The following is a 13,267-nucleotide window of genomic DNA, read 5'->3' as shown; positions in this document are numbered from 1 at the left end:
CAAAGATTTGGACATGACTTAGCAACTGAACAACAACAATAAAACACATGCAGTTCAGTATTAACTGAAAAAGCAGGAGTATGTGTACCATATGACTAAAATTGCATAAAGATATATATGCAGAGGAACAGAGAATAGAATGGCATTAAAATAAGAATGTAACAATGATTGGATTGTAGAAGATTTGTAAAATATTGAATTATTTTTAATCAATTTTTTCTTTTTAACATTAAAATATATTCGAGTATCCTTAAGTTACTAAATCACAAAACTTGTATCAAGTAGCACCGTTATGTGAAAAAGTGAAAGTGTTAGTCGCTCAGTCATTCAAGTCTGACTTTTTGAGACCCCACAAGCTGTAGCCCACCAGGCTCCTCTCTCTGTGGAATTCTCTAGGCAAGAATACCAGAATGGATACTCACTCTCATTGCAGGAGATCTTCCTGACCTAGAGATTGAATCTAGATCTCCTGAATCGCAGGCAGATTCTTTACTGTCTGAGCCACCAGGAAAACCCTTGCACCATTATAAGGTCGAAAAATCTTACATCAAACTATGGTAAGTCAGAGACTGTTTATGGATGGTTATCTTCACCTACAGCATGAGTTATGTTCATATAATCTTATTTTGCCAAAATGCATAGTATTGGAAATTTAATGAGGTATCTCAGAGTGAAATGAATTGGATGGACCCAGTGACCTTGCTGTTACTAGATAGCAATGGACAAGGGCGATGTCTTCCTGAATTTGCCTGAATCTCCACTTGTCTACCAGATAGGAACAAGAAGTTACAGCCCTGAAAACTTGAGATAAGGTGGCCCTACAATGAGTCTTATTAATCAGGAAGTAATTGGTAGGGGAATAGTAATTGGTGGGTCTTGTTAAGGAGTGTAGAAGTAGTTTATCATGAAGATGTTATCCATTTTCAGGAAAGTAGGAATTAAGACCATCTCCATAAGCAACATGAAATGCAATTCTAATTGTCCAGTTAATAATTTTTTGAAGTAATAAATCCTTCAGAAAGATTTTAACACCCTCCTTGGAAAAATGTACATAGATAAAAATTAGTAAACAATTTCATGAAATTCTGCAAATCTTTTGAAATGCATCTACCAATGCATATAGTTTCCACAGAATTTAGGTTAAGAAGCCTTGGCCTAGTGACTTTTATGTCTTAAGTAAAAAGTTAAGGGACTTGAGAGAGGGAAGAATTTATATTTCTGGCTATGGTTTAAAGTTGTGGCTTTCTAAGATATGAGAATTTAATGATGTCAAAATCACAGAATTTAACTTTTGAGTTCAGGGAAAATTTTTTAAAAATTTATAATATTGAGATAAATTTTCTCTGAACATTTAACTGATAATTTTGAGGTTTATGCAAAGAAAATAATGAAAATATATTGCCTCCCTATAATCTAAGTGTCCACCAATGGATACAAATGAATGCATAAAGAATATGTGGTCTATATATGCAAAGGAATACTACTCAGTCATAAGAAAAAATGAAATTTTTCCATTTGCAACAACATGGATGAACTTGGAAGGAATTATGCTAAGTAAAATAATTCAGAAAGAGAAAGACAAATGCCATATGATCATTTATATGTGAAACCTAAAAATTACTACAAATTAGTGAATATAACAAAAAGGAAGCAGATTCACAGATATGAACTAATGTCTACCAAATGGGAGAGGGAAGTGGGGGGGGGTCAGTATAAGGGGAGGTAATTAAGAGGTACAAACTATTATCTATAAAATTAGCTACAAGGATATACTGCATAATACAGGAAATACAGCCAATATTTTATAATAACTGTAAATTGAGTATAATGGAATACAACCTTTAAAACTGTTAATCTCTATATTGTATATCCATGACATATAGATCTGGCTTCCCAGGTGGTGCTAGTGGTAAAGAATCTGCCTGTCAATGCAAGAGAGGCAAGAGATGCCAGTTCGATCCCTGGATCAGGAATATCCCCTAGAGGAGGAAATGACACCACTCCAGTCTTCTTGCCTAGGAAATATACTGGGCAAAGAAACTTGGCAGGCTACAATCCATGGAGTTGCAAAGAGCAGACACTACTGAGTACACAACGTACACATAAATTAAAAAATATATATATATACAGCCTTCCCAAAGCATATAGTCGAGTCAAGACTTTGATGTCACACCAGAAGACAGAATTGAATCATTTCAAAATAACTTGGAAAAGACTAAAATGAAGATCATAGAGATGCTTCCTCTAGGAGTTAAGAACTTGGAGTGAGTAACAAAACTAAGAAAGAATGAAGCTACTGGCCCAAAGAGCAATGAAGGAAATGATCTCAAATAAAAATGAAGTAATCTGACATAGAAAGACAGAGCGGAAGCTAGAGAAACTGAGACAGAGAAATTCCCACTGCCTTACATTCTTCGGAGAGTTAATTTTCTGTAAACATGATAACAAATGGAGAGAAAAAGAATTCTGTCAAAGAAATAAAAAACGCCACAGGAAACCTAAATCAAAGCATGGAAAAATAAAACATCCTGTCACTGTTGGCACATTTTATTCCCTTGAAACACAAGTTTCAACCCCATTGACACTGATGGGAGTTAGATGTGTCTGTAGAGAAGGGACTCACCCAATTATGACAGCTGCATAACTAAACACCATGAATCATATTGGAAACGTTCCTAAGAGCTGGACCCATGGCCAGAAGCCATGCAGACTCCTATGGAGTGAATGAGTCCTGACTTTGTAGAAGGCTGACTGTCAGGAAAAATGAGGGTCCCATTAAAAACGTTCCACAGAGTCTAGGGAGCTATTTGGGAACGACGTGCATATCAGAAGCTCATTTCAATGCTTCCATTTCAGACTGTAAACCTCTGACACACAAAGAGACTCCAACTAGTTTGTTCCACGATTCTGAACATAATTCTGAACAATGTCAAAGCAGGAAGTCTTTCTTCAAACTGTGGACAGAGGTCATAGCCTGAAGGATAGGGGGAAAAAAGCAATTTCCGTAAGCCTTTGTACTTTGCAATATACCAACAAAATAGGCAAAATTGAACTATTCTCATCATAAACACTTTAAAGCCATTTCAAAAGTGATAAAAGATGTCTATCTGTTTGCTGAAATCTTAACTGCGATTCTTCACTATCCTGATAGATTAAATTCCATCTAGTTAGGTGTTTTGATTTTAGTAAGTTTGATTTCTTCCCCTGGATCCTCATGCTAAAGTTAATAGAATCTATTCAAAGTGGTGAAGAGACAGAGCTGGCTTTGGGTTAGGGAAGCCATACATAGAATTTCCAATCCACCCATCTCCTTGCTGAAACAAACCTACCAGTCCCACTGTCGAGGGTTTTTAAATGTCAAAATTATACCCCAATTTATAAAATTGTAGTTTTATTTTAGTAAAAATTTTATTTTTATTTTATTGGTTGATATCAAATAGACACTTTGCTCCTCTAAAGGTAAACATCTCTTAAAGAGGAAGTACTTCATATTTTATTGATAGTTTGCAACCTTCTGTGGTTAAGATGCATTAGCCTTTCCTGAAAGTCTCTCTTCACAGATCTAACACTGTAAATACTATGGCAAGAGGAAGAAGCAGGCCTGGAAACGTTGCAGGTGACCAAACAGAGTGCCGAGGGGATAGTCTAACATACACATGGAATAGGGAACACAAACGGGCATCTTTCCACGAGTCAGCTGGAAATCAGTGTGTTGCTATGATCTTGAACCTCTCCACTTGTGCTTCCCACATGCATGTGGTTTTAGATCTTTTCTTCATGGTAGAGCTACTACACTGGACATCTGCATGTATTAATATTAGACACAGACCTTTAGCAAAGTACACTCTCATTTCAAAGTCTAGAAGAGCATAAACAACTCTTTTGAGATTTCTTTTGATATTCATTTACCTCTTAAAAAGTATCTACCTTTAATGGATCAAGAGCAGTCAACATTTGATTACTAAACCAACTGATTATCCATGACATAGTAGAGAATAAAATTTTAATGTATCTATCAAAAAACAGGGCTTCACTGGTGGCTCAGTCAGTAATCACCTGTAATGCAGGAGACCCGAGTTTGATTCTTGGATTGGGAAGATCCACTGGAGAAGGAAATGGCAACCCATTCCAGTATTCTTGCCTGGAGAATCCCATGGACAGAGGAGCCTGGTGGGCTACAGTTCATGGGATCATGAGACTCACATATAACTTAGTGATTAAACCACTAAACCACCAGAGAACAAAATTTTAACATATTTTTTGAAAAATACATGATTTATGTTAGTAATTGGGCAGGAGGATAAAACATTCTCCAAATTCACTTCAAAAGATCGTTGAAAAAATTCTATTTACATTAACCAGAGCAACTGTCCACACTTTCATGCTGAATCTGCTACCATTTTAGGTAGGCTCTCCTCAATTTAAGGAAAACAGTTTCTTACAGAGACCGACACAGAATTTCAGTCTAAGGTATTCTTCATTACTTGTTCTCCAGTCTACTATGTTCTACCCTGTTGGGGTTATTAACAGATTGTTGTTGTTGTTCAGCCATGTCCGATTCTTTGCGACCCCATGGACTGTAACATGGGTTACAGTTATAGAAAAAGCATGGGTATACAGTTAAAGAAAGATTTCTGAGGCATTTGGGAGTTTGGAAGAATAAAGGCCCTGAAGGCTACCTCCTCTATTAGTACGTATACTTGAGAGCTCCTGCAGCCAAGCTCAGCAGAGAGCCATAGAAAGCAGAGCAGTAACAGCTATAAGTGTTCTTCTTTAAGCCTGGGAGTTCCAGGACCCAGGGGACCCTGAAGAATTGTGTTTTAGATGTGGGATAGAAAGGCCTTTGGAGAGAAAGTGAGTAGAGACTGTCCTGAAGTATGCATATCATGCCCTTTGTGAAATCTGTCATTGATTCCTTAAAACACACACACACACACACACACAAGAAAACATAAACAACATGAATAATCCTATAACCATTAAAGAAATTAAATTTTAAATGAAAAAAACCTCTGCAAAAGGAATGTCTAGACTCTCATGACTTCACTTGATAATTCTAAAAAACATTTAAAAAAGAATTAACACCCAGTTTTGCACTATCTTTTCCATAACAGAAAAGAGCACTTCCCAACTCATGGCATGTGTGTGTGCTCAGTCATGTCTGACTCTTTGCAACCCCATGGACTGTAGTCTGCCAGGCTCCTCTGTACATGGAATTTTCCAGCAAGAATACTGGAGTGGGTTGCCATTTCCTACTCCACCAACTCATTGTACCGTTTTGTTGATATTAAAACCTAGCATAGGTATTTTGAAAAGCAAATAAAAGAAAAAGTTACAGGTGAATATCTCTCATGAATTTAGATGCAAAAATTCTCAATTAAACATTAACAAATCATACCCAGCAATATATAAAAATTATACACAAGTGGGATTTATTCCAGGTATGCAAGTCTGATCCAATGTTCAAAAATCACTTACTATAAACCATTATATCAATAAATTAAAGAAAAAATCATATAATCATATCAACTGATGCAGAAAAAACAGTTGATAGAATCAAAAACTCATTTGTGAAAAAAAAAAAATTCTCAGGAAACCAGGAACAGAAGGGAACTTTCTCAAATGGAAAGAGTGTATGCAAAAAGTATGCAGCTAACATCATCCTTAATTGTGAAAGACTGAATGGTTTCCACCTAAGACTGGGAAGAAAACAAGGATGTTTGGTTTCACTATTCTTTTTCTATACAGTATTAAAAGTTCTAGCCAACACATTTAGGCAAAAAAAAAAAGTCCATTTTAGAAAGGAAAAAAAATAATCATTGCTATTTGCAGATTACATGATTGCCCATGAAGAAAATCCCAAGGATTCTATAAGACATCTTTTAGGACTAGTAAGTGAGCTGAACAAGAGTGAGGGATATTAAACCCGCATACATGCACCCCAATATTCATAGCCACCCTATTCACAATAGCTAAGATATGAAAGTAAGTAACCTAAGTGTCTATCAACAGATGAATGGACCAAGACAAAATAAAGAGTTAAAAAAAATGAGCTACAAGGATACATTGTACAACATAGGTAATATAGCCTATACTTTATAATAACTTTAAATGGAGTGTAATCTACAAAAATATTGAATAACTATGCTGTACACCTGAAAGTATATTATTGCAAATCAACTGTACTTCAATGAAATAAAGAATAAATTAATTTTAAAAGACAAAATAAAGCAAGGGTAATTTCTGAAAAGATTGATGAATGGGTAAAGAAGAGTGGAATATATGTGTGATATTCTTATATATTTATAAATACTGCTGCTGCTGCCCTAGACTCCTCAGTCATGTCTGTCTCTTTGCAGCCACATGAACTGCAGCCCGCCAGGCTCCTCTGTCCATGGGCTTCTCTAGGCAAGAGTACTAGAGTGGGTTGCCATGCCCTCCTCCAGGGGATCTTTCCAACCCAGGGTCAAACTTGGGTCTCCTGCATAGCAGGCAGATTGTTTACCATGTGAGGTACCAGGAAAGCCCATATAGATACTACTCATCCATAAAAAGGAATGAAAATTTGTCATTTCCAACAACATGGGTGGACCTGAAGGGTATTAAGCTTGGTGAAATAAATCAAATACAAATATTATATGCTTCCCTGGTGGCTCAGCTGGTAAAGAATCCGCCTGCAATGCAGGAAACCCCAGTTTGATTCCTGGGTCGGGAAGATCCCTTAGAGAAGGGTTAGACTACCCATTCCAGTATTCTGGTCTGGAGAATTCCATGGACAGAGGAGCCTGGCAGGCTACAGTCCATGGGGTTGCAAAGAGGCAGACATGATGGAACAGCTTTCACTTTCATATGAGGAACATTAAAAATAAAACAAATTAGTGAAACAGATTCACAGATACAGACAGCAAACTAGTGCTTAGCACAGGGGAAAGAGAAAGAGGGAGGGCCAACATATTTGTAGGGAATTAAGAGCCACAAACTACTACGTATAGAATAAATGAATTATAAAGAGATATTGTATAGCATGGAAAATATAGCCAATATTTTATAATAACTATAAATAGAATATAACCTTTACAAACTGTGACTCACTACATGGTACACCTGAAGTTTATATAATATTGTAAATCAATTATACCTATAATATATTTATATATTATATGCAATGTTGTTGTTGTTTAGTAATGTCTGACTCTTTTGTGGCCCCATGGACTGTAATCTGCCAGGCTCTCAGTATTTACCATTGAGTTAAATTCCTTTATGAAGTAGAAGTTGACTGTTAACTACACCTTCTTTAATGTTGCCAGTTGTTTTGTTTCCCTTATTTATATACTCTGTGTGTGTGTGTGTGTGTGTGTGCGCATGCACACGTGCGCACAGGCTCTCCGTTGTGTCCAACTCTTTGTGATCCCTTGGACTATAGCCCACCAGGCTCCTCTGTCCATGGAATGTTCCAGGCAAGAATAAGGGAGTGGGTTGTCATTTCCTTCTCCAGGGGAACTTCCTGACCCAGGAATTGAACCTGCAACTCCTGCATTGGCAGGCAAGTTCTTTATCACTGAGTCACCAGGGAAGCCCATTATATGCAATATAAACTATATTTATATTTTTAAGAAAGTCTGGTATATTGCAGTTCATGGGGTCGCAAAGAGTCGAACATGACTGAGCGACTGAACAATATTTTTAAGAATAAAAAAATGAGCTTTTTTCCCCCCACAGAACCGTGCTGGTTCTGCAGCTCTGTGACAAGCCACAGAATTGGGGTTCTGTTCCGCAGGATGGGGTTTGTGAAAGTTGTCAAGAACAAGGCCTACTTCCAGAGATACCAAGTGAAATTCAGAAGGCGGCAAGAGGGCAAAACTGACTACTATGCTCGGAAACGATTGGTTATCCAAGATAAAAATAAGTACAACACACCTAAATACAAAATGATTGTTCGTGTAACGAACAGAGCTATCATTTGTCAGATTGCTTATGCCCGTATAGAAGGAGATATGATAGTTTGTGCAGCTTATGCTCACGAACTCCCAAAATATGGTGTGAAGGTTGGCCTGACAAATTATGCTGCAGCATATTGTACTGGCCTGCTGCTGGCCCGCAGGCTTCATAACAGGTTTGGTATGGACAAAATTTATGAAGGCCAAGTCAAAGTGACTGGAGATGAATACAATGTGGAAAGTATTGATGGTCAACCTGGTGCCTTCACCTGTTACTTGGATGCAGGGCTTGCCAGAACTACTACCGGGAATAAAGTTTTTGGGGCCCTAAAGGGAGCTGTCAATGGAGGCTTGTCTATCCCTCACAGTACCAAATGGTTCCCTGGTTATGATTCAGAAAGCAAAGAATTCAGTGCTGAGGTACACGGAGAGCACATCATGGGGCAGAACATTGCAGATTACATGCGTTACCTGATTGAAGAAGATGAAGATGCTTATAAGAAACAATTCTCTCAGTACATAAAGAACAACGTAACTCCAGACATGATGGAGGAGATGTATAAGAAAGCTCATGCTGCGATATGAAAGAATCCAGTATATGAGAAGAAGCCTAAGAAAGAAGTTAAAAAGAAGAGGTGGAGCCGTCCCAAAATGTCACTTGCCCAGAAGAAAGATCAGGTAGCTCAAAAGAAGGCAAGTTTCCTTAGAGCTCTAGAGCTCAGGAAGAGCTGCCGAGAGTTAAACCAAACCACAGTTTTCTATCAAGATTTTTCAGATAAGACAATAATAAACTTATTGAACAAGCGAAAAAAAAATGAAACGAAAATAAATGGAATGGGCAAAACGAACTCACTGAGGAAAGTGGGGACTGTTGTCTCTTCCTTTTCTATTCAATCCTTTACATTTCACTGGGGAAAAACCAGCATTTCCATAAACTAACAATGAACATTTAGAAACTGAAATTAAAAAAAAAGACAGTATGACATACAATTGCTCCAAAAATACGTTATTTCAGTATAAATCTAATAAAGTACATTATAGAAATTACAAAATAAAAATGAACAAAATCACAGAAAATCTAAATAAATGAAGATACATACAATGTTCATGAATTGAAAGAGACAACATTGTTAAGATGTCAGTTTTTCCCAAACTGATCCTTTGGTTGAATGAAATGCCTATGAAATCCCCAAATGATTTTTGCTTTATTTTGTGTTTTTTTGGTAAACACTGAGAAGCTTACCCTAAAACGTAAATATAAAGGCACAATAACAAGAACAGCTAAAATAATTTTGAAAAAGGAGAAAAAAGTGGGAAATTTTACTCTACCTTATGAAAAGGTATGTTGTACACCACACTAATAAAAATCTACCATAGGTACACTGATGAATGGATCAGGACAGAACTCATAAATAGACCCTAACAAATATGGCCAAGTGGTTTTTGACAGATGCCAAAGCAATTCAGTGAAGAAGGTAGCCTTTTCAACAAATGGTACTGGGGCAGTCAGACATCCACAGGCAAAAGACATGAACCTTGAGCTGAATTTCTCACCTTATACAGAAATTAACTCAAGATGGATCACATCAGTTCAGTTCAGTTCAGTCGCTCAGTCGTGTCCGACTCTTTGCAACCCCATGAATCGCAGCACACCAGGCCTCCCTGTCCATCACCAACTCCCGGAGTTTACTCAAACTCATGTCCACATACTTAAGTGTAAAATATAAAACTACAAAATTTTAGAAAAGAAAAATCATAGGAGTGATTCTTTAGTAACTAGAGCTAGACAAATAGTTCTTTGGCTTGACACCAAAAGTGTGATCCACAAAAGGAAAAGTTGATAAAGTGGATCTCATTAAAATGAAAAACATTTACTCAACAAAAGAGGCCTCAGTTAAGTAGATAAAGACATCTTATAGACTGGGTAAAGATATTTGCAACCACTCATTTGACAAAGGAATTGCATCTAGAATATTCAAAGAATTGTATCTAAAATATTCAAATACTCAACAATTAAAAAAACACATTTAGAAACTTGCAAAGACGTACATAGATATTTTACTAAAGAGGCTATGGCATGTACGTATATGAAAAATGTTCAACACCATTAGCCATGAGAGAAACACAAAATGTAACCACATTAAGATATCATTACGTCTGTCAGAATAGCTAAAAAAGCACTAAACACTGATGAGGACACAGAGAGGTGGGCTCACTTATACACTGACACTGATAGTGAGAATGTAAAAGGGCACAGTCATTCTGGGGAGGAAAAAAATTGGCAGTTTTTTCAAAGCTAAACTTGTGCTTGAAGTGTTTATTGAAGTCTGGCAATCATACTATTGGGCATACATCCTAGAGAAATTGAAACTTATATTCACACAGAAACATATTCTTGAATGTTCATAGCAGCTTTCTTTGTAACAGCCTCAAATGGGAAACAACCCAAACGTCCTCCAAGGATGAACGGTTAAACACATTGTGGTACATCTATCCACCCCATAAAACACTGCTGGCACACCTCAGAGATATCATGGGTTCGGTTCCAGACCACCGCAATAAAGCAAATATTATGATAAAGGAAGTCACACTATTTGTTTTGGTTTCCTAGTGCATTTAAAGTTATGTTAACACTCTAGTCTATCTATGAGTCTTCCCAGTGGCACTATGGCAAAGAACCTGTCTGCCAATGCAGGAGACATGAGACGAGCATTCAACCCCTGGGTCGGGAAGATCCCCTGCAGGAGGGCACGGCAACCCACTCCAGTGTTCTTGCCTGGAGAATCCCATGGACAGAGGAGCCTGGCGGGCTACAGTCCATAGGGTCGCATGGAATCGGACAGAACTGAAGTGACTTGGCACACACACAAGGGGAGAGCTGACTGTGGTTTTAAGGGGAGGATGAGGGATCTTTGTGATGCCGCTCTGTACTTTGCTGTGGTGGTAGGCACACAAATATAGACACACTATAAAACTGCATACAACGACATACATACACACACGTGTAAGGGCATGGAAAACTGGTGAAATCTGAAAGTTATTGGAATTCTGACATTTCACCTATGGAAGCAGGACCTGGGTTGTTATCAACCTCCTTCAGCTATTTTTGAGAATTCCCAGAGGATGTCTCCTGTGCATCTATTAATGGTCCATTTATTTTCTCTCCCTTTCCAGCTCCTGTGATTGAAATCGGCTGCTTTTGAAAGCCGTGGTTGATCACACCTCATTATTGCTAATGTCTTCTTTTAGATTTCTGACATCTCTGTACAAGCATGCTGTCTTCAGTGCTACAAAGTTAAAAAAACTAAGTGCTAAAGAGACACTGTATACACTTTACGGCACTGAAATTGTGACCTTTGATTCAGAGCAAACCTGCTGAGACGCAGCTTCTAGGTTGTTGCTTGAGCCTTTGCCTACAGTTTCTCTCTGTTTGGAACTTAGGGGATCAATATTAGCTCTAAGAGACCCTGCTGAGACCTACAACTTACTGAATTCTCCACGGTGACTAAAATCTGATATTCATCCCATGCTGTCCTCCCCATTTTTATCTACCCTCTGTATGTCCATGAAAACTCATTTCTTAATTATTCTTTGACTAAAATAACATTTAGAAAGTCTTCTGCCCTCATCACTTTTGATATCTTCATTCTTATAGGAATTGTGAAAGGGACTTGAAATTAATGTTTTAAAGATTTATCATCACTAAGACCCTCTGAGGCATCATAATATAAAGACATCTATTGCTTAGGAAGAGTTTTACTAGTGTTGTAAAGACACCAAGAATGGTATTGAGATAGTAGCATAAAAATGTATGAAATTATATTTATTTTTTAAAAAAATTCAGTTGCCTTGCGAAGGAATATTTATCCATTTTTACCTTGAGAGTCCATTTTATTGGAAGCAAAGTGGTATAAAAGTAACTTAAAAGGACAGTATGTAAATAATATCTAATAATAATAATTATTAATAAAATTAAATTTTAGAGACAAACAGAATGCTTTCATAAGAACTTTATTGCAATACAAATCACATACTATATAATTCACACATTTAAATTATACAACTCCATGGTTTTTAGTATATTCAAAGTTGTTCAAACATCACCACAATCAATTTTAGAACACATTCATCACTTCAGATAAAAATTTTGCACCCTTCAGCAGTTAATCCCTTTCTCTGTTCTCCTACCCTCCTCCCAAGATCCAAGGAACAACTAATCTCTTTCTCAATAGACTTGACTATTCTGGACTTTTATATAAATGGAATCATATACTGTGTGGTCAATAGTGACTAGTTTCTTTCACTAAGCATAATATTTTAAAGGTTCATTCATGCTGTGGCATGTATTAGTGCTTGATCCCTCTTATGAATATAAATGCCTCTTCCTAAGAATAATATCTCACTTTATGAATATATTGTATTTTTTTTATTCACTAGTTGAGAGGAAATTCAGTTGTTTTTTTGACTATTAAAAGATAAGGCTGCTATGAACATTCATGTACAAGCATTTGTGTGAATGTATGTTTTTACTTCTTATGATTACATGCTTAAGATTTGAATTGAGGGGTTATGTGATAGCTCCATTTTTACCATTTTGAGAAATTACAAAACTATTTCCAAACTGGCTGCACCATTTTATATTCTCACTAGCAATGTATGAGGGTTCCAATTTCTCTATATCCTTATCAAAACTTGCTATATTTTTTATTATAGCTACCCAAGCAGATATAAAGTGGTATCTATTGTTATTTTTATTTGAACTTCCCTAAGCACTAATGTTATTGACCATTATTAGTAATGTTTATTTACCATTTGTAAATACTCTTTTGAGAAACGTCTATCCAGGTCTTTTGCCTATTTTTAATTGGGTTTTATATTTTTATTGTTGAGCTCTAATAAGAGTTGTTTAAATATCCTGGCTACAAGTCCCTTATCAAAGATATGATGTACAGTTAGTTGGGGTTTTAAGCATGATGAAACATAAGCTACATCATTCATAAATGTGGAAACTGAGGACTAGAGCAATGAAGAGATTTGGGGCAGAAACAGAACTAGGTCATGATTTCCCTACTACCAGATGTGGAATGATGCTGCTATTCTAAGAAGAAAAACCAAAAGAAGTGAAAAAGTATATCCACCAATGTTCTTTTTTCTTTACTTTAGCTCAGCACTAACTTAAAATCTCTCGTGATCCATGAAGTAACAGAAGTGAGTAACTCCACTGACTCCTGCATGAGGAATCACAAAAGAGCTCTTTTGTGAACTTCATTTAACCTTCTTGACCAAGGAGAAATTTTCCCACCTAAGTAATAGCAAACAGAGCACTTTCC

At 36.8% G+C, this 13,267-nt stretch overlaps 1 pseudogene; it reads left to right on the top strand.

Annotated features, from left to right (window-relative positions):
* Positions 1–7,709: 7,709 nt before the first annotated feature.
* LOC136167635 (large ribosomal subunit protein uL18 pseudogene) lies at positions 7,710–8,644 on the top strand (annotated as a pseudogene).
* The last annotated feature ends 4,623 nt before the right edge of the window (positions 8,645–13,267 follow it).

The sequence above is a fragment of the Muntiacus reevesi genome, chromosome 4 (genome assembly GCF_963930625.1).
Source record: "Muntiacus reevesi chromosome 4, mMunRee1.1, whole genome shotgun sequence".
NCBI lineage: Eukaryota > Metazoa > Chordata > Mammalia > Artiodactyla > Cervidae > Muntiacus > Muntiacus reevesi.
The sequence above is the reverse complement of the archived record's forward strand: the minus strand, read 5'-3'. Positions and strand labels throughout refer to the sequence as shown.